The sequence below is a fragment of the Narcine bancroftii genome, chromosome 7 (assembly GCF_036971445.1).
Source record: "Narcine bancroftii isolate sNarBan1 chromosome 7, sNarBan1.hap1, whole genome shotgun sequence".
Classification (NCBI taxonomy): domain Eukaryota; kingdom Metazoa; phylum Chordata; class Chondrichthyes; order Torpediniformes; family Narcinidae; genus Narcine; species Narcine bancroftii.
In genome coordinates this window covers 20,078,224-20,104,466 of record NC_091475.1, presented here as the reverse complement: position 1 = coordinate 20,104,466, position 26,243 = coordinate 20,078,224, and the positions used below count along the sequence as shown (strand labels likewise).

The window sequence follows — 26,243 nt, the reverse complement described above, 5'->3', positions numbered from 1 at the left end:
GGAGCTGACAGTGTTTTATTAAAAAATCCTGTGATTGGAGGTTCTGCTCCCAAGTTGGCAGCACCTATGATTGGCAGCACCAACAAGAGTTTGCAGACTCCGGGTAAGCAGAGGACTGGCACAGGGCACCAGAAAATGGGTAGAACACTCCCCTTCCCCACCGGTTTGAGAAAGAGAAGCAGAGGAGTTGACCACAATGACAGACCAGTGAAGGGTTCTGTGGCTGAAGAACACACAGGTGACGGGCTGTTGGTGACTTGAGGTGAGGAACCCATGCAGACTGCATGATGCTGGCGACTGTGGTAGAGAGATTCACACCAGGTTGAAGACTGCTGGAGACTGGCTCACCACTGGCTAAAGGGTTACCAGGTATAGGAACCGAGATTGAGAGGGGGCCAAGGGCACTGAAGGCTTCCTGATCATGTCGGAGGTTCAGATCTGGAGCTCAGGCTGCTGATGGTTTGGACTGGATTCTGTGTGGCTGCGGGGACTGCGACAGGACTGGAGGCGAATCCAAGGACACTCAGTGACTCTGAGGGGACTCTTTTTTGCTTCTCTTTTTCTGACTGTAGGAAGCGCTTCAGGCAATTTCTGCTGATGGCAGACTAAAGAAAAAATTGTGTAATATTACACCTGTTTTATTACATAACAATAAAAGATTCTTGAATTTTGAATCTTGGTTGAAACTTTTCAATTACAAGTGAGATGCCAAAGGGACTCAACGGGTCAGGCAGTAAATGATTGGTCATCATTTCTCATCCTGAAACATTGGCTGACCATTTCTCTCCATGGATGCTATCTCACCCGATGAGTCCCTCCACTTTATCATTGTTTATTCCAACATTTTAAACTTAACAATAATTGTGATGTACTGGAGATGGATTTTCTTTCACCACAACTCAAGAGAAATACAGCAGCAAAACCAATCCTGCAATCCACTGATTGCATTAAACTATTGTGAGAAACAGAAGTACCTTCACAGATTATCTCTCACACTATCAAACAACTGGGGGGGGGGTCGTCCTGTCTACATTTTGTACATACCTTGATGAAGGTTTCAAGTCCTAAACATTGGTTACATTTTGCTACGTAAAGTACTGTAATGGATCTGTGTTAATATTAATATTTAAACTCCATAAATCTTCGTCCGCGAAGCCAAGCCAAAGAAAGAAAGATATTTCATATAAAAATATCTTCGTAAAGTAAGTTGTAGAGTTAAATGTATTTCTAGTGAAGGAATTGTGGGCTGGATACAGGGTTACACACAGGTCAGCATATTCACAGAACTCAGAAAGAGTCTTTACTTTCAGAGTCAGTATGCCTTGGAAAGACAGAGCTAATGGAACTGAAGTGGATTTTAAATGATTGAAGAACCACTGAGTGCTTGCTTTATTAGAAACTGAAGTATTGAAGTACTCAATAAGAACTGCTGAAGGTGGCCATCTGTTTTAAACAAAAACAAGTTTTGCTGTGGTCATCAGACTTCTAGCATCGTAAAACCACTTAAGACTCTTGGACTAAAATTTTACATCCTGGACACTTTTGGGTGTATTTTATGTATTTTGGGCTGGTGATGATGAAAATCCCCTTTAAAATTTCCTATCCCATATCACTTTTTAGATATAACCAATTTTGTGATTTCCTGTCATATATTACATCCACCTCAAGCATACAAAGCCATGAAGTGTAACATGCCATTGAAATTCTCCTTCTCTTCTCCATCCTTCTGTCTCATTTCCTCCATCTCTCCAGCCCCTTGCCTCTCCATTCACAGAGCCAACCCCTCTCCCTCTGTTTTCCGTTGTGCCCTCCTTCTCTTACCTCCCTATTACTTTTTACCTGTAGGCCTGTGCTCCTCTCTCCCACCATTTCATTCAGGCACCTGCCTGCATTTTGCTCATTGCTTGATGAAGGGCTCAAGACTGAAACATTGGTCATGTACCTTTATCTTTGCTGAGTTTCTCCAGCATTGTGGTTTTACTTCGGTACTCAACTTGTTTGTGAAAACAGGGTTGTTTTCTCCTGAGTAACATGTCATTCTTTGAAAGAGGTAAACACATTCAATAAGGGAATAAAACAGGTGAAATCTTTGAGAGGAGCAGGGCACAGTGAAATTTATTAGAGTATTTATTTTGAATTTAAATCTTAATAAATGATACTCCTCAACTTGTTCCTCTTGTCACTTTGGCCTGTAATTGGTGACACTCTATTAAAAGAAAACAAATCTTTAACCAAACCATTTGTTCTTGGAGTGAAGTTAATCATCACCTCTGCCTCCACTGTACATTCCTCTGCAAGGGCAAACAATATTTAAGTTTGGTTTTAATCCAATTTGCACATAGGTTTAACAGAAACAGCTGGCTGAGATTGCACAGCATAAAGTTTGACAGATCTGCCTGCTGCTGAACATTTAGAAATCTTTCCAGATGCTCGACCCATTGTCCCATTTCCAAGTAACTTTCAGGCCTCTCAAAACAAAAGTTGAACTGTGTTGAGTTGGGCAGTGGGAGGTGGTGGAATGATGGGGAGAGGGGAAAGAGTAAGAGGGGAGCAAGTAAGTTGGCAGCAACTTGACATGTTCTGCCTGGCCCAGGAATAATGTTGGGCTCAGCTTTTGAGCTGCTATGAATGGACATTGGCCAAGCACAAATCCAACATATTAGGCTTCTGGCCTGTTTAAATGTGTCCTGGCCAGAATTGGTCTTTTGTCAACTGGGATCAATGAGGTCATCTGAATCCAATTGTTGTTTTTACTTGCTGCACCCAGCAGCTAATCCCAACTGGGTGATGAACAATGGGTTTGGAACAATGACCTTGGTAACCTGAATTTCTGAGAAAATGCTTTCTGAGGAATTTGAGGAGATTTAGCATGTTATCAAATTATTTATCGAACTTCTACAGGTGTCCTGTAGAAAGTATACTGGTCGTTGGTTCATAGGTGGCTTGGAAACTCAAATGCTGAAGAACACAGAAGGCTGCAGAAGGAAGCAGACACAGCCAAGTCCATCATGGACACTGAAATCTGACATCTCTAAGGTGGCATGGTTAGAACTGTGATTAAGCATAATGCTATTACAATGTCAGTCGTTAAAATCCGGCACTGTCTGCAAGGAGCTTGCACCAGTGTCCATGTGGGTTTCCTCCAGGTACCCTGGTTTCCTTCCACATTCCAAAGATATATGGTGTGAGTAGATTAATTGGTCATATGTGTGTATTTGGGCAGTGTGGACTCATGGCCAGAAGGGTCTATCACTGTGTTGTATATCTAAATTAAATATTAATAGCTCAGGGCACATTTGTGATAGAACACATTTTTTTGCAATACTCAACTGTGAATATTTATTATTTATGATTTATTCTCATTTTTTATCTTTGTGGTATCTTAATGTATTGCTTCCATACATTGGGACAATAAACTCACATTTTCATTTATGTAAAACCATCAAGCTTGGGATTGGCCAGGTAATCATCTGCCTTTGACATAAGCATAAACACACCTTCTGAATATGTACCAGACCTGCACATGAAGCCCAGATGGTTTTGAGAGACTTGGGGGAAAATTATAGTGTATAACTCAAGACCAATAACACTGGTCAATATATTTTGCTTCCTGAAAAACAATGGGGATCATTACAGACAACTTCAAGTTGATCACAGATAATTTTAGATTTGCTGTTTCATGTATGAAGTTCGAGAAACATTAAATATACTTTTATTGAATTCAGCATGTTTAATTGCATAACGATGCCGATACATTTCATTAGGTCAACAGACCCAAAAAATACTTTGCTCCTGATTTTCATTTGTACTCAGCATCTGATGCCTCTCATCTCACTGTCCAAGAATAGTCAGCAAGCTTTGGTGGATTCCACTTGCTCAGGCTTTACAATGTCCTGGTGAAAACTTTCACCATGTGTGTCATTGACTGCACCGAGATCAGCAGAAAAGAATTCCAAGGATGAATGCAAATGAATTTTCAATGACGTGTTACATTTCATGGCTTTGTATGCTTGAAGTCGACTTAATGTATGACAGGAAGTCACAAAATTGGTTATATCTAAAAAACGGTATGGGAAAGGAAAATTTTAAAGGTGATTTTCATGATCACCAGCCCAAAATCCATAAAATACACCCCAAAGTGTTCAGGATCCAAAATCTTCACGGTCCAGTTTAACTGGTGATAGGTGCTCACACTGGAGCAGGTGGGTTTGAGCCCTTCATCAAGGTAGGAACAAAATGTTGGAACGAAGGTTTAGGCAACTGCCTGCATTTTGGTCAAACCTTGATGAAGGGCTCAAGCCCAAAACGTTGGTGATGTATCTTTATTTTTGCTACATAAAGTGCATTGTCTGACCTGCTGAGATTCTCCAGCATTGTGTTTTTACTAGAAATGGTTGGTCATTGTTTGGGTTCCGAAACCTTCACCAGGGGTTTGGGGATTAACTTGTTTGGTACTTTTGTGTTGAAGGTGAAGCTATAATCGACAAACAGTTGGGTGATGTGTGAGTCCTTGGAGTATTGTTGGTGTATCATGCACAATTCTAGATGCCCCAATTGCAGGAGAATGTAGAGGCTTTCAGAATAGCTGGATAAGAGGCTATAAGCTATAAGGGGAATTGAGCAAACTTAGGTTGCTTTCTCTGCTACATCAGAGTGTGAAGGGAGACCACACAAAAAAAATTACTAAACTCTGACAGACATGGTTAAGGTTTACGGTCAGAATCCTTATTCCTGGGGTAAAAAATGACAAGTATGAGCAGTAGAAGGTAAGTGGAACAGACTTCAGTGGTGGCAATTATGATAGCATTTAAGAGGCTTCCAGATGCGCACATGGGCATTCAGAGAATGGAGGGATAGGAACAATGTGCAGGCAGAAGAGATTTAGGTTAATTTTGCAGTATATTCAGTGCTGACATCTTTGGCCAAAGGGCATGTTCCTGTGCTGTATTGTTTTGTGTTCTTATTTTCTGGAGAATGAGAAAATCCAGAGCAACCAAGAGACAAATCTCTCCATGTATCCATTAGATAATTGGAATTAGTTTCAGGGAGCCATTCAGTGAGAGGGAATTTTTTGTTCAGCAGCTGAACATCTGGAATCCAACTGGCAAAGAGAAGGAAAGAAAGAAGGAGGGAAAACAAGGAATGTGACAGGAGGGAGTGGAGAGACTCGCGTCAGGTAACGTCAACAGTTCATCCAAGGCCAGGAGTTATATCAGCGTCCAGAGGGAGATGAGGCCATCTGAGGTAATGGCTGGAAAAGAAGCAGCTATGGCGATCCAAGTTCCTGATACCCTCTACCCTCAGGCAAGTCTTCTTTTTGTCTGCTCAGGCTCATTAAGTTGCTCTGTTTCACTTCATTAAATGGCTCCAACAACACGAAACAAAATAGCGTAGAGTAAAGATGCTAAAAACAAAACTTCACAGGAGCACAATTGAGTGTCTGGGTGCACCATTGCATAAGTATGGTAGCTACAAAGCATCAGATCAGAAGGCAATACAGAGGATTATCAAAACAGCTGAGAAAATCACTAGGGTCTCCCTTTCCTCTACAGATGACATTCACTAGGGACATTGCTTAAAAAGGCCGCAAACAATTATTGAGGACCATTTCCACCCATCACACTACCATCAGGAATGAGGTAAAGGAGAATCAAAGTCAGGACTGCCTGGGAAATTGCTTCTTCAGTGTGTGTGTGTGTGTGTGTGTGTGTGTGTGTGTGTGTGTGTGTGTGTGTGTGTGTGTGTGTGTGTGTGTGTGTGTGTGTGTGTGTGTGTGTGTGTGTGTGTGTTTTCACCGTGAAACATTGGTTCATCTGGTTGTATAGGTTCAGTCAGATGATAATGAACTTGAACTTGGACTTGAAATTCTTGGGGGTGTTGGTTTTCAAGAGCATAATATGAGCAGTTGTTAAAAAAAAGCCCAAATAAGTGAGAAATCAGCTTATTTGATGGGCATTTCTGTGAGAGTGAGGGTACATAAGAACATCAGAAAGGAGTTGACCATCTGGCCCATCAAGCCTGCCCTGCTTTGCATTAGTTTCAGTGCTATTGTTAGTTGCATTACTGTATAAGTGTCCAATGGGGTTGACATTTTACATGGGAGATTCAAAAGAGGCTGGCATGGAATGATGGAATTATCATTAAATCCCATCCCATTCAGGAAAGCACAGGCAAATAGGCAAATTGCCAGTGGCAATGACATCTACCATGGTGAAGTGTCTCAAGAGCTAGGGGTTGGAGTGAAACAACTCCCAGCTCAGATAGGACCTGGACCCACTTCAGTTTGCCTATCTTCACAATAGGTCGATGGCAGATGCCACCTTGCTGGCCTTCCACTCTGCAATAGATCACGTGGACCACAAGAACTTCTACATCAAATTGGAGTTCTTTGACTACAGCTTGGTGTTTTACAGAAAAAAACACGTGACTAGACTCAAGGATCCAGGACTCTGTCTGTCCCTCTGCAAATGGATCTATGATCTCCTCATCAGCAGACTCCAATCAATGTGGACTGGCAGCATCACCTCCTCGTTGCTGGTCATCAATCCAGGATCTCCCTCACGCTATGTGCTTTGTCCCCTTCTCTATCCTTTGTACACCAAAGATTGCACAGCCAAGTTGACTCCAACTCAACCTACAAATTTGCTGACAAAACCATCATTGTGGAACAATAACAGAAAATGCTGAGTTAGAATACGGATGAAGATCGAGACGCTGGATGGGTGGGGCCAAGTAGGTCAATCTTGTTCTAAACATCATCGAAACCAATGAGTTTATTGTTGATTTTATGAAGGGGAGGATGAGGAACCAATCAACTGTCCATATTGAAGGAAGGTAATGGAGAGGGTTGTACCTTCACTAGTAGTCCATATTTCAGAAGAACTTTCCCGGACCCAGCACATTGAGGCAACCATGATCAAGGCACAACCTCACCAGTACTTTCTCAGGAGTCTGAGGAGATTTGGTTTGTTGGCAGATAATCTATCAAACTTGGTTTGCCAATACAAGGACACAGAAATGCAAAAGGTCGCAAATACATCTCAGGCACTGACCTTCATTTTGCACTGTGGATTTATGACCTTTTTGAATTTAATTTAATATATTCAATTGTGGCTGATTATTTTTTTGCAGCCTATTTGGCTGCAGCAAGTAGGGATTTTGATCCATGCGTACATTGAACAATGTAAATGACAATAAACTTATTATCATTATGAATGACTCAGGCCACCTAACACCTCATTTACCTTAATCAAAATGCACAAGCCGATGATCACCCAGTGGACAAGCCATCATGTGAGCTGTGGTCTAGTTTCACCTTTCACTCTTGAAGCTGCACCACTATCCACACTGATAACTTCAACTTCAAATTCATTGTCATCCAATTGCATAGTACAACCCGATAAAACAGCGCTCTCCGATCTTTGGTGCAAAACATGCAGACACATAACCAGACATAACACACATACAGGCAAGCAATACATACACAGGACAAATATACATACATAAAAATAAATATTATTTAATTATATCGTAAAACCCATGGTATATGCCACCAATGGGAATTGTTATATGCCAGATAAGTGAATTTGCTGGCAACTTGAGATTGCGGGTTGCATTGATTAACGAACTAACCACAAGGGGGTGCCAATTTTAGACTTCCATATTTTTACCTATATATTTTCCATTATTGTTCTTGCCGGTTGCTTGATTCTGCCGGTTGCTTGAATTCTGGGGAACTTACTGTAGTAAATTACAGGGATTTTACTGTAGAGGGATCTCGGATGGTTAGTGTGAGCAGTTCCAACATTCTCACTGCCTGTGAGGAGAAGTTGTACCTCAGCCTGTAGGTGCTCGCTCTGATAGTCCTGTATCACTTTACTGACGGGAACAGCTGAAAGATGCAATGTGTGGAGTGGAAGGGGTCCTCAATAATCTTGTGTGCCCTCTTCATAGAATCATGGAACCCTTGAATATTACAGCACAGAAACAAGCCCCTTCAGCCCATCTAGTCTGTGCTGACCCACATTTTTTGCCTAGTCCCACTGACGTGCGCCCACTCCATAGCCCTCCATTCCTCTCCTCTCCATGTACCTGTCCAAATTCTTCTTAAATGTTAAAATTGAGCCCACATTCACCACTTCAGCTGGAAACTCCTTCTGCACTAACAACACTCACTGTGTGAAGGGGTTCCTACTCATGTTCTCCCTAAACTTTTCCCCTTTCATCCTTAACCCATGTCCTCTGGTTTGTATCTCGCCAACCCTCAGTGGAAAAAGCCGATCTACATTTATTCTGTCTATTCTCATAATTTTAAATACCTCTATTAAATCTCATTAAAATGTGCATAATTTATCTTCTAGGTTGACTACACACAAGAAACTCTGAGCACTGTTGCAGGATCTGAAAAGCGTTGATATTGCACCACCCCGAGGAACAAGTTCAGCCCTGTTCTATTTTCGGCAAGCTAGTGGGAAGAGAGAGAGAAAAAAATTACCCACTGTCACCTCTATTGCCGACATTCACTGGGAGCTTTGCTTAAATAGAGCTCAAGCTCTTTCCATCCAGCACATCAAACCTTTGACCTTCTACTCTCAGCAAGAAGGTACAGGAGCATCAAAATCAGGGCTGCCAGGCTGGGAAATAGCTTCTTGCAGGCTGTGAGATTGGCGAGTAAATCATTCCAAAACATTCATATACTGTATTGTATTTCAGAATCAGAATTTATTGCCATTGATATGTTGTTTTGTGGCAGCACATCATTGTACAAACATTCTTATAAGATTACATTTAAAAATAAATAAATTAGTGCAAAAATAAAGAAAATTAGATAAGGTGTGGTTCATTGTCCATTCAGAAATCTGGTGGCGAAGGGGAAGAAGCTGTCCTTGTGCCACAGGGTGTTCATCTTCAGGCTCCTGCACCTCCTTCCTGATGGTAACAGTTAAGAGGGCATGGCCTGGGTAGAGAGGGTCCTTGAGGAAAGAGGCTTCCTTAAGTCACCACCTCTTGTAGATGTCCTTGATGGAGAGGAGGCATGCCCGTGATGCCACTGGCTGAGTTCACAACTCTGTCGGCTTTTCGTGTCCTGTGCATTGGTACCTCCAAACCAGTCATTGATGCAACCCGTCAGAATGCTCTCCCCATTACACCTTTAAACATTTGCAAGAGTCTCCTGAAATTCCTCACAAAGAATAGCTGCTGGCGAGCCTTTATGTGATTACTTTGAGCTGCATATTTTATGTGTCTGCATGTGCTCCCTGTTCCGGAGAAACACTGCTTCGTCTGGTTGTACGTGTGCAGTCAAATGAAAATAAACCTGAATCAAGGTTCACTCCCTCCCTTTTCTTTATTTGAGCTTCACACCGTGCTCATAAACACTTCTTCCAAGATCGGAAAGATCTTTTTTCCTCATAAAAATCAACAGATCTTACTGATTACATAAGTGGTGAAAGTATTTAGTGAGGACGAGATTTCAGAATGATCTTGTCTATGAGTGGGACCCTTTGTGTGTCTTGATGGACCGATATTGTGGACTGCCTTTTTCAACTATGTGTAGGCATGTGGGAGATCCAAGTTTGGATCATTTTGAACATGCTCATGGCCCCACACAAGTCTTGCCAAGTAAAAGGTGGTAATTTTTTGCTGCCTGCAGTTATTTTACTGTGGCTTTCAGGACTCCACCTGCAGCATGCTTTGCTTACCTCATTAGTGGGGCTGACTCAAGTCTTCTTTCAGAAATATACCTAGAACACACACAGAAATGGTGGAGGAACTCAGTCAGTCTTGCAGCATTCACAGGAAGTAAAGATATATCACCAATATTTCAGGCCTGAACTGTTCTTCAAGGTATATGGAAAAAGCAGACAGGCATCTTAATTAAAGATATGAGAAAAGAGGGGGAAGAATGGGAAGGGGAGGAGTCAATTGGATATGATAAGAGGAGAGGTGAGAATTGATATTGGCTCTGTGAAAGGAGACAGAGGGAAAAGGGAAGAGAGATAGAGAGACAGAGACAGAGAGAGAGAAAGGCAGAGAGACAGACAGAACTAGAGGGAAGGAGATTAGGAAGAGGGGACGGGAAGGCTTCTTGACAGAAACCAGAGAATTCAGTGTTAATACCATCCATTTGGAGGTTGTCCAGATGGAAGATGAAGTGTTGTGCCTCCAGTTTGTAGGTGGTCTCAGTCTGGTAGTGCATGAGTAGTCATGTCAGCAAGGGAACAGGTTGGTGAATTGAAATGGATGGCCACTGGGAGATTCACATTTTTGCAGCCAACAGAGCCAAGGTGCTCAATGAAGCGATCTCCCAGTCTGCATTCAGTCTTTCCCAATGTAGAGGAGACCACAATAGGAGCATCAGATGCAGTAGATGACTCCTGCAGATTCACAAATGAAGTGTTGGTCAATTGGAAGGACTGTTTGGGGCTCCAAATATTGCTGAGGGAGGAGTTGAGGGTGCAAGTGTAGCACCTCCTGCGTTTACAGGGGTAGATGCCAAGTAGATGATTGATGGCGAAGGAGGATGGGATAAGGGAGTCATGGAGGGAGCAGTCCATGCAGAAGGAGAAGAGGGGAATATTTGTCTGTTGGTGGGATCACATAGTAGGTGGTGGGAATAGCAAAGGAAGGAGGCTGGTGCAATGGTAGGTAAAGACAGGAGGAATTTGGTCCTTATTGCATGTTGGGGCAGAGAGGGCTAGGGAAGACGTGTGGGTAATGAAAGACATGCAGGTAAGGGCCAAATTGATAGTGGTAGAGGGAAAGCCATGTTGTTTGAAGGAGGACATCTTTGATGAACTCGTTATCCTGTTCCTACTAAATACTTGTCTCTGAACCTATAAATACAATCACTATGTTTAAGATGCATTGAGACATACAGTTGAGTAGGCAAGGCTTAGAAAGATGCTGTTCTAATAAGATCAAGTAAATGGACTGCCAGGTTCAGATCCAACAGAGTTACCAAATTTGCAGAGGACTGAATGGTAGTTGACCTCATTGGCCACAATGAATGAGTCAGCTTACAGAGAGGAGGCCTGCACAGTGATACAAGAGCAACAACCTGAATATCAACATGGACAAGACAAACAAAATGATTGTGGACTTCAAGAGGACCAAGTATCACTCCCCACCACATATCAATGGCTCCATCGTAGAGAAAGTGGAGACCACAAAGTTCCTTGGCATCCATTTAAAGGTCACCCTATCCTGGACCCACAGCATCTCATCATTAGTCAGGTAGGTGCAGAGGTTGAGAAGGGCACGGCTACCAGCCACCATCCTAACAATGTTCTACAGGAGCACAATAGAGAGTGTCCTGGCTGGCTGCAACATAGTGTGGTATGGTAGCTGCAAAGCATCAGATTGGAGGTCAGTAGGGAGAGTGATTAAAAATGCTGAGAAAATCACTAGGGCCTTCCTTCCCTCCATCAACAATATTTACAAGGAATGGTGCTTAAAGAGGGCTCAGTCAATCATTGAGGACCGTTATCTTATCATCCAGCCTGCAGTATCTTTGAGACACTACTTTCTAGGTAAAGGTACAGGGCCATAAAAACCTGGGACTGTCAGGCTGTGACATATCTACTTCCACAAGCAGTGAGATTGCTGAATGATTGTTTAAAATCAACTCTCCGTGACTCTACTATTTATTAAGATATTTACATATTTAGCATGCATATGCATTGTTTATCTGTATGTGTGTCATGTCTGTACATGCATTATGCACTGTTCTGCATTGTGAACCAGAGAATACTGTTCATCAGGTTCTACTAGTACATTCGGATTTCAAATAAACTTGAATTTTTTCCCATTGGCAATAACTCAATTTACCTGCAAAGGGTTGTGTCCCTCTTTCTCTTGTCTGTTTAAATGTCTGTCCAAATCTTACAAACTGGTGATTGTATCTCATTCCACCACCTGTCCTGGTCACATGTTTCATGTATCAACCATTACCCTCAGATCCCCATTGTATACTATTATACAGTACAACTCTGATATCTGAAATGGTCTGGACCAGGCCTATGTCAGATAAACGTGTTTTTTGGATAACTGGTAATTTTTTTTAAACAGCCCAGTAGCAGCAGCAAATCACTTGTAACAGTGTTTAAACAACAACAAAAAAAAACAAGGGCAGGCTTTTTTAAGCATTAAAATGTTTAATTCTCACCAAAAAAAATGTTAGCCACTGCCAATCACTGACACCTCCCCACTGGGGTCCTGCTCCTGCCAGGATCCCTAGTCCCCACTCTTGCCCAGACGCCCAACTTCCCCACTCTTGGTGGAAGCGCAACGTCCCCACTCTTGCCCGGGAACCTGAGGCTGCTCTCCTTGATGAATCTGGAACAAGGGATTCTTCCAACCACTTGTGGCTGGGAGACAATGGCACGCAGTTGGAGAGAGACAGTTGGAGAGAAAAGTCAATAGGAGTAGGTAGAGAAGAAATGGTAAGAGAGGGGAGGGAGTTACCTGAAGTGAGGACAATCGTACTAATTTCATGTCGAGTGATTTTTTTTTCGAACCTGTGAGATCAGTTCGGCTTTAAAAAAATTTGGATAATTGAGGATGTCAAGGTGTGAGCAAAATGTAGGCAGGCACCTGAATAAAATGGTGGTGGAGAGGCAGGGGGAGGAGGGCAGAGGTCATAGGTGGATAGGAGTGGGAGGAAAAAATAGGTGAGAAGGTGAGGAGATAGCGTTCTGAATGGAGAGGGAAGGGGGAGGGGAGCTGGAGAAAAGGAGACAGAGGAATAAGGAAGTGAGGGAAAATGGGGAAACTGGAGAAGATGCAAATATCACCTGTTTGGAGAGTTGCCAGGCAGAATATTAGGCATGCTCCTGCAATTTAAGGATGGCCTTGGTTTAGCTGTGCATGAGGCCATGGACAGGCATGTGGGTGTGGGAGTGTATAGCATGGAATTGAAATAAATTGCCACTGGGAGATCCCTGTTATTGCCACGGGCAGAGTGAAGGTACTCAGCAAAATTTTCTCCCAATCTGCATCCATTTTCTCTAATGAAGAGAAGGCCATAAAGGGACCATTGGACACAGTAGATTATCCCTGCAGATTCACGTGAAGTGTTGCTTCCCTTGGAAGAATTTGGGTGCATATGTAAATTGTACAATGTGCATGACAATAAACTCATTATTGTTAAAATTCCTTCCTCTCTCCTTATAACTGTGACCATTGATTTTTGATACCACTTCCAAGGGAAAAAGATTCTGAGTTTCTAGCCGAGCCGTGTTTTTTATAATTTTATGTATTTCTGTCTGGTCACCCTTCAGCTTTCTTTGCTTTAGGGAAAAAAAAACAACTCATTTGATCTCTCTCCCAATTCATGCTGGATGACCTCCTCCTTCTTGCATCCAATTCAAGTTCACATTCAATGTTTATTGTCACATTCTGATACAGTGAGCAGTCCAGCAAGTCAACATTATCATGAATACAACTGCTCGAAGTGGAACAAAAGAGCAATTAGAGAGTACAGTTACAGTGAAATGATCATAGCAAGGGCAAGATGGTATCATATCGTTAGGTTAATTCGGGAGGTTGGTGGTCGCAGGCAAGAAACTGTCTTTATGCCTGTTGCTGCCTCATTTCATTCTCTTGAGCCTTCTCCTGGTGGGAAGGGAGAGAAGAAAGTATGCCTGGGGTGTGATGGGTCCTTCAGTGTGTTGCTGCCTTTCCTATGCAGTAGGAGGTATTGATGGTTGATGGAGGGAAGGGGGTTTTGTGTGATGTCCTGAGCTGTGTTCACTAGCTTCGTCTGACTCTTGGTCAAAGCAGCGCCTGACCATCTCATATACTTTTTATGGTGAAATTGTGGACAGACATGGGGACAACCGAACATCCTTAGAAAGTATATGCACAGGAGAGACTTTCTTGACCATCGCATCAACCTGATACATCTGGGAAATGTTTACACCCACCTTGTATTATCTTCATCAAGGCATTGGACCTACATAATACATAAGGCCATGCTTATTTACTAAGCAGAACGCTTAAACTAGTGAGATGTTAAGACTGCAGACTCCGACTGTGATCTTATCCTAACTATCTCTGATATTACTTCCTTGTTGAGAACCAGACAATCAACATGGATCATCTGCCAAAGAAGATCACAATGTAGATAAAGGGACCACAACCAGTCCATGCAATCTCCCTGTTACCAATCCCACTGGGAATGTCTAATCCCTGTCACCACTTGCCTGTTGTTCTGACTCTATTTGACCTTGATTGTTTGCTCAATTTCATTTCAGATCAAGTTCAAGTTTATTAACATCAGATTGTACAAGTACAACCTGACAAAACAGCATTCTCTGGACCTCAGTATAAAAACGTGAAGATGCACCACAGACATTATGTTACATATGAAAATACAAATGCAACTTATACATATGCTGTACATATATACGTGAAAATAGATAAATATTGTTAAAACAAGAGTCGAGTCTTGGAGGGTTTGTATGAACAGTTCAGTCAGTCATGAAGCCGTCTCACTCCCCATGAGAAAAAGCTGTTTGTGAGCCAGGTAGTTCTGGCTCGGATACTCCTGTATCTCCTTCCTGATGGGAGTAGCTGAAAGGTGCTGCATGCGAGTTGATGGGGGTCCTCAATGAATTTGCAAGCCCACTTCGGGAAACGATCCCAGTAGAGCATGTTGAGGGGGAGGTAGGAAGATACCAATGATTCTTTCTCCCACTATTTTTGTCCTGTGGATTGTCCTCTGATCCAATGGTCTGCAGCAACTGTACCACATTGTGATGCAGATGGCCAGCACACTCTCGATAGAGCTCCTGTAGAAAGTTAGTGGCCGGTAGCATTTTTGTGTTTCTCCAGCTATTCCTTTGGTCACTTGTGTCCCTGTATTTTTCTTATGCTCTTCCACCTGCTTCAGTCTCTATTCCTTGGAGCTAAATCTCATGTCATTAAGTTGCAAGTTTAACATTTACCACACTGGGCAAACAAGATTTAAGGGAATCTTGGAAGTGAAGAAGTTAAGGCCAAGATCAGATTATCTGTGTAAATATCTGCAGGGGCCAAACAGATTAATTCTGCTCATTTTCCTTATGACCCAGAATTTCCTCCGATATTTTCTTGCGACAGAGTCAAACCACGTCTGTAAGGGAGGCATGATGAGTGTAGCAGTTAGTGTAATACTGTTAAAGTGCTTGTGATTGGGATGGCGGTTCAAATCCCGCATTGTCAGTAAGGAGCTTGTATGTTCTCCCTGTGTCTGTGTGGGTTTCCTCTGGGTGTTCCGGTTTAGGTCAATTGCGTGGTAATTGAGCAGCATGGGCTCATGGGCCGAAAGTACCCGAAAGTGCAGTATTTCTAAATTTAAAAAAATACCTTACATGGTTTAACTCATTATAATTTGTCGCACAAATGCATATTCTTGTTACTTATGTTAATCTGTCCAGATCAAAAACATCTGACCACTGTTTATTCCAAAATCCTTAGCTTTCTGGAGCAGAAGAATTCAACAGTGTTCAGACGATTTAAGGTTTAATTTTCTGACCTTTGAATCGATGATCTGTACCTGTGTTCAAATGTTGCATTAAGGATGTTACATAAGATGTCACGTTTCTCCTTGCGGGCCATATTTCATCTGGTTTAAAAATCTGTGTGTGGGGAAATGAAGCAACACCAGATGATTATGTTGAACTGAAACCAAACAGGATACACCAGCAGTTGACCTGGGGGATATCTTTGCGATTGTTCGGAGCATGGCAAGCAATTTTGATTCCCAGATGTTTAGCCAAAACCCCAAGCATTTGTCCAAAACAAACTGATGCTTGGCAGAATTCATTGAGAGTGTTTACAAGCATACTGATGTTGGCTTGTTCTGCAGTGTTGACACAGGGGCATTGGAACAATGCTGGAGGGGTAGCCTAAAAATGTTCAGTAACTTCTGCAGGTCCACCATTTTCAGGCATGATAGATGAAGAAAAGTATTTAGTGATACACAAGTGGGGGAACAACATCAGATCATAAGTTATAGTGTCATAGCGTTGTACAGTATAGAAACAGGCCCCTCAGGTCCACTTGACTAAGTTATCCACTTGAGTTAATCACCTTTGCATGCATTTGGCACTAATCCCTGCAAATATTCCTATCCAATCTCTCTTATCACCTTTCAAATGTCACAATTATAGCCACGTCTACATCTTATGGCTATGAGCCCACACCATCCAAATATACCCATGTGTCCAATTAACCTACCAACCCTTGGATTATTGAGCAAACCAGAGGAAACTTACTCAGTCATGGGTATAACGTACAAACTCCTTACAGACAGGCCTGGATTCGAACCCTGGTGGTTGGCTCTGTCATAGCATTGCACTGATTACCAAGCTAACCATGCTGCCCTCTGCTCTTTCACTGACCTCAGTCCCTTCAGTAAATGTCCTCCTACTTCACTTGGAACTAATGTTAACTGGAAACCTTAAGGAAAAGCTCAGGCCAAAAACACCAGTTATGTATCTTTACCTCTGAGGGATGTTGACCTCTGAGTTTCACCAGCTTTTCTGCATTGTTACTTGAACCTTTCATCTTCCTGCTGCTTGATTCACCAGTTGGAGTGATGCTCTTGCCATAACCACCTGTCCCATTCATTCAAAAATCCCCAGCTCCATCTCCACTCTTGCCTGTCCTCCTGCACCCTGCATGGAGATGCCATCTGTTCCACAGCTTTAAGCTGCAGGGACAATGAAAACAACCCCAGGTTCCATTGACGCCATAAGATAAGCCCCTCAGCAGCCAACCCACCCTTTGCTCTCGAGGCGTCTATTTCTTGTTGTCTCTCTGAGGTCCACTATCCTTCTACCTCCACAGATGCTGCGCGGCCTTCTGAATTCCTCCACCAGTTGGTTTTGCTGTCATAATTGTGAGTTTAGAGAATAAAAATCATGAAGTATCCACATCACCGAGCACATCCCTTGTTCTCACTGGTCTCATCAGGACTCATACCATCAAGTTCAGGAACAGCTGCTACCCCTCCACCATCAGACGCCTCTACAACAAATTCAATCAGAGACTCATTGAAGAATTCTTAGTTTTGCACTTTATTGATTATTTTTCTCTCTGTCTTGCACAGTCTTTTTTTTTATGCACTTCCAATAAATGGTAATTCTGCCTCGCCTGCAGGTAAAAGAATCTTCAGGTTGTATGTGAGGTCATGCATGCACTCTGACAATAAATCTGAAATCTAATAATCAAAAGAATAAGATCATCTAAGCCACTGAAAGTACATTTACACAATTGAAAGCATTATGAACAATCAAAAATAAATGCCTCGCAATCACCAGCAAATGAACCAAGGGGTGAAGCAGAATCTAGGACCAGACTCCCCAGCACAGTTCGAGCTCTACTGGTGGTCTTCATGTCAGGCAACATTGGGGAGCAATTGGAACATTACTCGCCAAGCTCCTCCAGTAGGATTAGGGCTTTACTGGAGTAGTCCCAGAACATGCAGGCCCCTCCAAAAATTTGTGGAAAACACAGCACCGTCAGGACTCTTCTGTGAAGCCTGGCTGCTAATGTTTCACAGACCCAGAGTGGCGATGTGCAACTCCAGCAGCTATTGTTGGAGGAGCTGGCGTACACAGAGCAGCGTGGTTAAGCATTAACAGCTACACTGACACTGTGCCAGCCCTGCAAGGTTCCTCTATTGTTTGAGAGTCCGTTCTCTGGTGTGTATTATGCCATCCTCATTTCATCTCAGGCTCATGGCTTTAAACTGCTCTGATTGAAGTAACACATGATTATCCTTGCAGGCAAGTAAACAGGTTTTCTCTGCTCAGTCCCTTGCAGTCTCCCAAGCAAACCTGTCAGAGTCTGACTCACACAGATGTATAAATTGCAAGTGGACTGATATTACACTGGCATGCAATTGGCTATTCTGCAGTTTTGACAAGATACCACTTCATTTAAACTCAGAAATGTTGTTCTTGTAGTTCAAATCATACTCATACAATGGCAATACTAATTCTTTAATGAAATTAACCTCATTTGACATACTACCATAGTGGTCTGGGCAATGCTATTAAAGAACCAGCGACCTGGGTTCAAATTCACCTATGTCTGTAAGGAGTTTGTATGATCTCCCCATGTCTGTAGAATATCACTGAAATATCAATCTCCTTGGTGGCAAGAAAACTTCAGCATTTCTCAGCACAACCCTCTGCTAAGTGATTTCAAACAATCCTGGAGTTTTATAGCACAGAACAGGACCTCCAACCCAACTCGACCAAGATGGCATCTGGCCTCCTCTTGTATGACTGCATTTGGTCCATATCCTTCTGAATCTTCTATCTATCCAAATACCTTGTACCAACTTCTTCAGCATCCTGTGGCAGCCTTTTCCGGATATGGACCTCCCTCTGGGTGAAAACATTGTCCTCAGATCCTTCTAGTCTCCCTCAAATCCTGGTAGCATCTGGTGAACCATAAGGATCTTAAGTGGAGGTTATGAAGTTCAAACCCAAATCTAAAATTTGTGAAAAAATATATGGGGATGCAGGTAGAATAAGTGCCATGGAGGAAACCAGACACACCTTGGCTTTGGAGAAGGAGTGGATATCCCTTGTTATTAGGGAGATATTTAGACATATTGTGGTATCAGAGATGGTTACACACCTTCTTCAGCTATGATCCTAATGAATGGTGGCTTACAGTCAATTCTATGGACTCATCCTACTCCATGGAGTAGATGCAACCGCACATAAAAATCTCATAAATTTCCAAGTTATGTTAAAGCGTAAATGAAAACATGAAAGAACACTTCACACAGAATTGTTTCTGAACAAGGTCAAACCTATTCATGATGTAAAACAGCCAATTAACCCATTACTGATGTTGCAATGAAGCCCATCGAAGGCTCAATAGTAGCTTCCCTCAGTTTTTAAAGGGCATTAGTTAGGGAATGCTCACACAGATGAACAATAGGGATTAACCTATAGCTCCTCACCCCCTTTCCTTTATTCCTCTTATCAGAGAGCATCTTTCCTCCTTTCACCTCTCAGCTCCTTTCTCCTCTGGCCTCTCCCACCTGTACCCATCTATCACCTACTACCCTGTGCTCTTGCTCCTCCCTCTCCCCCCTTCAACTTCTTACAGTAGAAGTCTGAACATTGAGACTGCTCAGGGATTGGGTTGGTCTGGATTTTTGGATTTTCTGGAATCTCAGGCAGTACTTTTAAATTTAAATTTAAGGAGGAATAAAGAAGAGATGAAAAGGTAAATTTTGATTTTATTCATTAATAAATACAGCACGCTTCATTTATTTAAACAAGTAGTTTTAAAGAAAAATAAGGTCAACACTTGATTGAAAGCATGGTCTCTCGTTGCCACTGTACATTTGTGCTTCTCCATGGATTGTTATCTTGTCATAGTGGAGAAACTCTTGTGGTCCTGTGATCCCGAGAGTGATGCCATCTGGAGCTAGGCTCCTGGTAGGGCCACCCATAGGGATAAAGTTGAGGGCAAGGTCCCTGACAAAGAACGATCCAACCAAGTCCTCAACGGTGGAACAGGCGAATGAAGTTACTCTGAACTCAAAGGCTGTGAAGGCTGCAACCAATCCATCATCTTCTATCGTCGTGGTTTCCATGCCATTGGAATTAGTTGGTTGATCTGTGAAGTACCGTGAGCTTCTTGGAGTGCAACATCAAGTCCACGTTAAACAAATACACACTCAACAACGTTTTCACTCTGTGGATCAATGGAACGAAGGCAATCAGCATCGACTACGAGGGATAACCATGACTATGGCAAGGTCTGTGGCACCTATGCATGTACGTGTGCACAGAAAACCCCACTAAATTTAAAAAGATTGAGAGTTTTTGGAAAGTCTAGATTTTCAGGTGGTCTGGATTTCTGGCATCTGGGTTTTTGGACGTCTTCTGTAATTTGGGTGTCTGCCTGACCTCCAGTACATCTGAAGGAGGGCTCAGGTGCTAGACATTGACTGCCTCGCACCACTGGCCTCAGGAAGAGCTGTTACCCCTCCATCATCAGACTCTTCAATGACTGCTCAATCAGAGACTTTTTCAAGTCGCATTTATTTGTCGTTCATACCATAACCGTTGCAGTGTATGGTGAAAATGAGATAGTGTTTCTCTGGTCCATGGAGCTGGTTATTTACATGGCTAAATTACAACAGAAACTTTTTTTAATAATTAACATATCACTTATAAATATCATGTAATATACGCTAGCCAGTGTCCCTGGAATTCAGAAGCCTCATGGCTTGGGGGGGAAATATTCTTTCGAAATCTGGTCTTGAGGGCCCAAACACTTCAGTACCTCTTCCCTGATGCCAGGAGGGAGAATAGGGATGTGTGGAGTGCTTCACAATGTGTATGGCTTTCTGTAAACAAATGTCATTATAAATGTTCATCATGGCAGGGAGAGAGACCCCAATAGTCCCCTCAGCAGACTTTACTATCCGCTGCAGGGACTTGCGTTCTGGGATGGTGCAGTTCCCGAACCAGGAGGTGATGTGGTTACATAGGATGCTCCCAATGCATCGCCTGTAGAATGTAGTGAGGGTGGAGGGGGGAAGCTGGATTTTTCTCAACCACCACAGGAAGTAAAGTTGCTGTTGGGCCTCTTAAGGACTCTTATTTGTGCACTTTATTAATTTTCTTTTGTTCTCTCTGAATTGCACAGTCAGTGTGTTTACATTCATTGCCTGTTTACAATGCTTTTATTTCCTTACATGTTTATGCTGTGCACAGTTTATTCTTTGCACTACCAATTAACCGTAATTCTGCCGCGCCTGGAGGAAAAAGAAATCTCAGGGTTGCATGTGATGGCATGTATCTACTCTGACAATAAATCTGAAATCTAAATCTAGTGTTTTCCAATGGATTGCTGCGTGACCTACTGAGGTTTTCCATCACTCTTGTGTATTGCACCAGAATAATGGGCACTTGTTTTCAATATATCAATGGATCGCAGAGTACTAATGATATCACACACATGCAACCCATTAATATAAACAAGAGCTCCATAAAAGAAAGATGCCTTTTATTTATTTGGTCTTTCAAATTCCAAGAAAATGTAATTTGCATAAAACAATCCAAAACCAAAATTCAGTGCATAGGAAATGTAGACCAGCTGGGGAACTCCAATAGAAATGTATTATTGAATGTGGACTGTGGTATGTTGGGAGTTGACAGGTCCCCATGGAAAGCTGGTGAAGAATCAAATAACAGGTTAATGCCCAATGAAGATCTCCATCTGAAAAAATGCCATCTAGCTCGGGCTGAACTGACACAAGTAACACTCCATAAACTGATTTGAAGAAGACTGATTCTGTCTGGCCTGAGGGAAGCTCTTCAATTTGCACCGCTTGCAAATGAATTTCATTCAAGTACATAGAGCATGGAACCATACAGCACAGTACAGGCTCTTCAGCCCACAATGTTGGACCCTCACAGCTCATAAACCTCCATTTCTCTTAAGTTGATGCGATAGACTTTTAAATATCACCATTGTGGCAGCCTCCACCACCATCAATGTATTCCAGCCACCCACCACGTTAAACCCAAACTGTGATATCCCCTCTAAACTTTCCTCCGTTCAGCTTAAACAGACCTCCTCTGGTATTGGCCATTGCTGCCCTGGGAAGAAAGGTGTTAGCTGTCCATCTTATCTCAGAGTCAGAATCAGAATTCATTGTCATCAACAAGTCATGAAATGCAATCTTTTGGCACAGCATCACAGTGAAAATGTTCATATTATAACCATCTTACGACATAACTATAAATAAAAAATAAGTGCACGAAAAGTAAGGTAGTGCCTTTGCTTCATTGATTATTCAGGAATCTGATGGCAATAGGCAAGATTGTCTTTAGGCCCTTTATCTTTTTCCCAATGGTAGCAGAGTGAAGAGGGCATGGCCTGGGTCGTGGTGGGTCTTTGAGGATAGAGGCTGTTTTTTTTAAAGAAGACCTCTTATAGATGTCCTCTATAGAGTGAAGTCTAGTTCCTGTGATGTTGCAGGTCGAGTAAACAACCCTCTGGAATTTATTCTTGTCCTGAGACTTGGCTCCTCTATGCCAGGCAGTGATGCAACTGGCCAGAATGCTCTCCACGGTACACCTGCAGAAGTTTACGAGAGTCTTCAGTGACATACCGAATCTTTTCAGACACCTCACAAAGTATAGCTGCTGGTGAGCTTTCTTTGTGATTGCATCAATGTGGAGGGTCCAGGACAAGTCTTTGGAGATGTTGACAGCCAAGAATTTGAAGTTCTTGACCCTCTCCACTACTGAGCCCTCGATGAGGACCGGATCCTATTCTGCTTTCATAATGCCTTTCAGAATTTTATACACCTCTGCTAAGTTCTATCTCATCAAAGAGAAAAGCCTGAGCTCACTCCCCCTTTCCTTATGCTTCTGATCCAACGTTGGATGATGGAACACAGCCCAAATTCTATACACCTGAACATGGATATCGGAGAGCCATTTCAGTAGCTCCGTAAATAATCCTTTCTCCTTTGAGTCAGAAATTTTAGGGTTAACATCTCTGCGAGGATTTCGGATAAAATGTATAAAAGGCAAAGTCACAAATAAATCTACAGGCGATTGTCATAAAGTCCTCGGGGTGTCTTGTGTACAAATCGGCTGATATACAACAACACTGGCTGCTTTATCAAGGCTGTTTAGAGTCATTTGGGAAGTCTGTAGATCGTGAAAATGCAAATCAGTCAATGGCTTAGTTGATACTGTAAACAATTCTCAGTCCGAGCTCGACGTACACAGGAGACGATAGATGCCGGAATGTGAAGCCAAACACAACGTGCTGGAGGAACTCGGTGGGTTGAGCAGCAGCAGCTGCAGGAGAAAATGAAGAGTCGGCTGAGGAAGAGTTTCAGCTCAAAACGCTGACTATCCTTTTTCTCCTGCGGATGCTGCTTCACCCCACTGAGTTCCTCTAGCACGTTGTGTTTGGTCTCAATCTGAGCTGATAATATGAGGGCAAAAAAGTGCAATGGATAATGGTTCAAAATTGTACCCATCAGTGAGTCCATGCCAGCCATTATACTCCTTGCTCAATGGACCTATTCTGAGAGTCATTGCAACAAATGTAACCAAACCGACTGCAGTACAGAAAGAATTAAAAAGAAAATCAATAAAGTGCACAAGAATTCTTAAATGAGTCTCCAACTGAGATTGTCATGGAGGACTCCGATGGTGGAGGGGTAGCAACTGTTCCTGAACTGGTAGTGCAAGTCTCGTGGCACCAATCCTCTTTCCTGATGGCAGCAGTGAGAACAGAGCGTGCGTGGGGTGGTGAGGACACTTGATGATCACTGCTGCTCTCTGACGGCAGCGTTCCCTGTAGATGTTCTCCAATAATAGGGAGGGATTTGCCGATGATGTCCTGGGGTGCGTCCACTGCCTTTTGGAGGACTTTAAGCACAGGAGTATTGGTGTCCCCATAATCAGACCATGTTGCAGCCAGTCAGTACACTTTCCACTACATATCTGTAGAAATTTGCCAGGATTTCTGGTGTCCTGCCAAACTCTGCAAACTCCTGACGAAGTAGAGGCGTTGATGTACTTTCTTCATGATGCCATTAGTGTGTTGGGTCTGGGAATGATCCTCCAAGATGGTGACTCCCAAGAACTTAAATTTGCTCACCCTGTCCCCCAATGATCACTGGATTGTACACCTCTGGCTTTCCTTTCTTGAAGTCAGTAATCAGCTCGTTAGTTTTGGTGGGATTGAGCTCATTCAGGAGTCTGAGGATTCCTGGGAAGAAACTGTCTCTGAGCTTGCTGATGTGTGATTTCACACCCTCGGACCTTGCTTTCGATTGCCCAGGTGTGATGAGACCTTCAGCGTGATGGCTACCACTCCCAGGCAGCAGGAAAGTCTGCATAACGTTCTGAGCTACATTCACCATCTTCAGTGAAACATGAGTCTGCAGATGCTGTGGTTAAAAACAAGAAATGCAGGAAGAATTTAGCAGGTCACACAACATCCATAGGAGGACCATGAAGAAGGGCTCAGGACCGATATTTTGGTTATACATCTTTACATCCTCAGGATGCTACATGGGCTGCTGAGTTCTTCCAGCAATTTTGTGTTTTTAGTATGTTTACCACAATTAGCAGCTTCTTCCAATGTTGGCATAGCAGTTCCCGTACCACACTATTAATTATCCTGGACGTCCGCTTTCAATGGTGCACCTGTAGAAGTTGTTGAAAGACAGGGAAGTCAGGCCAAACTTCCTTCGTCTCCTAAGAAAGTCAGAAGCCTTAGTGTGTTTTCTTGACCACTGAGTCAACATGGTTGAGACAGATCAGCGAATTAGAAATGTTCACTCCTGAGAACGTAATGCTCTTTACTCTTCCCACTTGAGCCCCATTGATATTGATGGGAGAACGGCCTACCCCCTCCTCTGAAATCTCCGATCATCCCTTCCATCTGATTGACATTGAGATAGAGGTTGCTAAGTTCCACTATGCCACGAGACACTCAATCTCCTGCCTGTATTCTATCTTATCAATATTTGAATTGTAGCCTTTGACAGTGGTGTCATTAGTATATTTGAAAATACTGCAAGGGTATTTGGGTGTTAAAGTGGTATGTTAAATTTAATAAGCATTTCATCAATATTATTATTTGATTTTCTAACTGGCAGTGGCAACCTTCAGTGTGTTAAACCACTGTATGTATATATTTATCTGTTTGGGCACACCATTGGCTGACCGTACCTGTGGCCCCTCCCACCGGTTCCTGAATAAAGGTGACTGTTCCACAGCCCCCTCCCCAATGCAGGACAGTCGAGAAACATGGTCGTGCCTTCGTTCTATAGCAAATAAAAGCCTATCAGTTTGCTCAACTTCAGTCTTTTGGAGTCATTGATGGTGCATCAATTTTATTTGCTATAATTTTTTAAAAATATAACGGAGCAGATCCTGCAGCCAGGGAAGCTGGAAATCGACCCTCAATCACTGAGGCATCGACCAACTTTGAACTCTGGCTCCGCTGTTTCGAGGGATTCCCTCAGCCATCTTCAGACGTCGCTCAGTGAGAGGCTGACAAATTACAGGTACTGCACTCCCGAGTCGGCTTCCTGGTGTACTAGATGATCTGGGACATTGTGTCGTATTAGGAGGCCACGGACACTCTAAAGGGCCAGTACCTGCGAAAGAAAAATGAAGTCTACACCAGGGACTTCGTGGTGACCCGAAAGCAGCAACCTGGGGAGTCCAACGCCGAGGATCTTCGGGCCCTGCGAACTCTTGGAAGGGCCTGTGAATGTAAGGCTATGACAGCCACTGAGTACACGAAGGACCTGATCAGAGATGCCTATGTTGCAGGGATCAGGTCGAATTACATCCGTCAAATACTATTGGAGCATGGGGAGCTCAGCCTGTGGAGAGCAGTCGATCTGGCAGGTACACTGGAGGTAGCCCTTTAGAATTTGGAGGCCTTCTTGAGCGACAATGCGGCCACCTCAAGGTTTCCCCAGGCGCTGCCATCTTGGGATGTGCTGCAGCCCCCTCACCCCACTAACGGTCTGACCACGATGACAGTTCGAAACAAACGCCTTCTACTGTCAGCGCCAGGTTCTGTCAGTGACCCGACCACAGTCACTGTATTCCGGAAGCACCCGAAGTGCTAGTTCTGTGGTCTTGGCAAGCACCTGAGGAAATGCTGCCCAGCGAAAGACACAGTCTGAACCAGCTGCGGGAAGAAGGGACACTATGCTAAGGTGTGTTGATCCAAACCCCTCCCCAGCAGCACCGTGTGCAGAATGTGGGGAGCCGCTATCTTGGATCCCACCATTGCCGGGAACAAGCAGCACAACATATGGGGGGTGGCGCTGCCTTCTTGGGCACCATCTTCATGACTCATCAGCGCCATGTGCAGGCCATGGGGTTTGCCATCTTGGACACAGCCATCTTCTAATTCAGCATGTCATCTCTCCGCCGCAGCAATTGGCAATGCTCTGACACTGGACATCATTATATTGACCAGGTCAGCCCACATCAGCTTGCCAGGTCAATGATGAATATTCGGGTAATCGGCCACATGACAAGTTGCCTGTTCGATAGTGGGAGCATGGAAAGCTTTATTGATCCCGACACGGGGCAGCACTACTCCCTTGTGGTAAGGCCAATAAACCAAAAGGTCTCCTTGGCCTCAAAGTCACATACGACTGATGTCCATGACTACTGTTTAGTGGCTCTAACCGTGCAGGGTACAGACTACAAAGACTT

General features: G+C 43.2%; 1 long non-coding RNA gene across 11 annotated transcripts in view; it reads right to left on the bottom strand.

Annotated features, from left to right (window-relative positions):
* The window catches only part of LOC138739804 (uncharacterized), a 79,460-nt gene that overhangs the window by 32,776 nt on the left and 20,441 nt on the right, over nucleotides 1-26,243 (bottom strand). For 4 of the 11 annotated variants that reach the window (XR_011342435.1, XR_011342440.1, XR_011342441.1 and 1 more), the window contains one exon: nucleotides 19,275-19,710. The exons of 3 other annotated variants lie outside the window; for them this stretch is intronic. This is a non-coding gene — a long non-coding RNA (uncharacterized lncRNA). Of the gene's footprint in view, nucleotides 1-9,701; nucleotides 9,744-15,538; nucleotides 15,621-19,274; nucleotides 19,711-21,087; nucleotides 21,197-26,243 lie in introns of those variants that run through there. 4 more of the 11 variants (XR_011342434.1, XR_011342444.1, XR_011342436.1 and 1 more) reach the window with 3 other exon arrangements.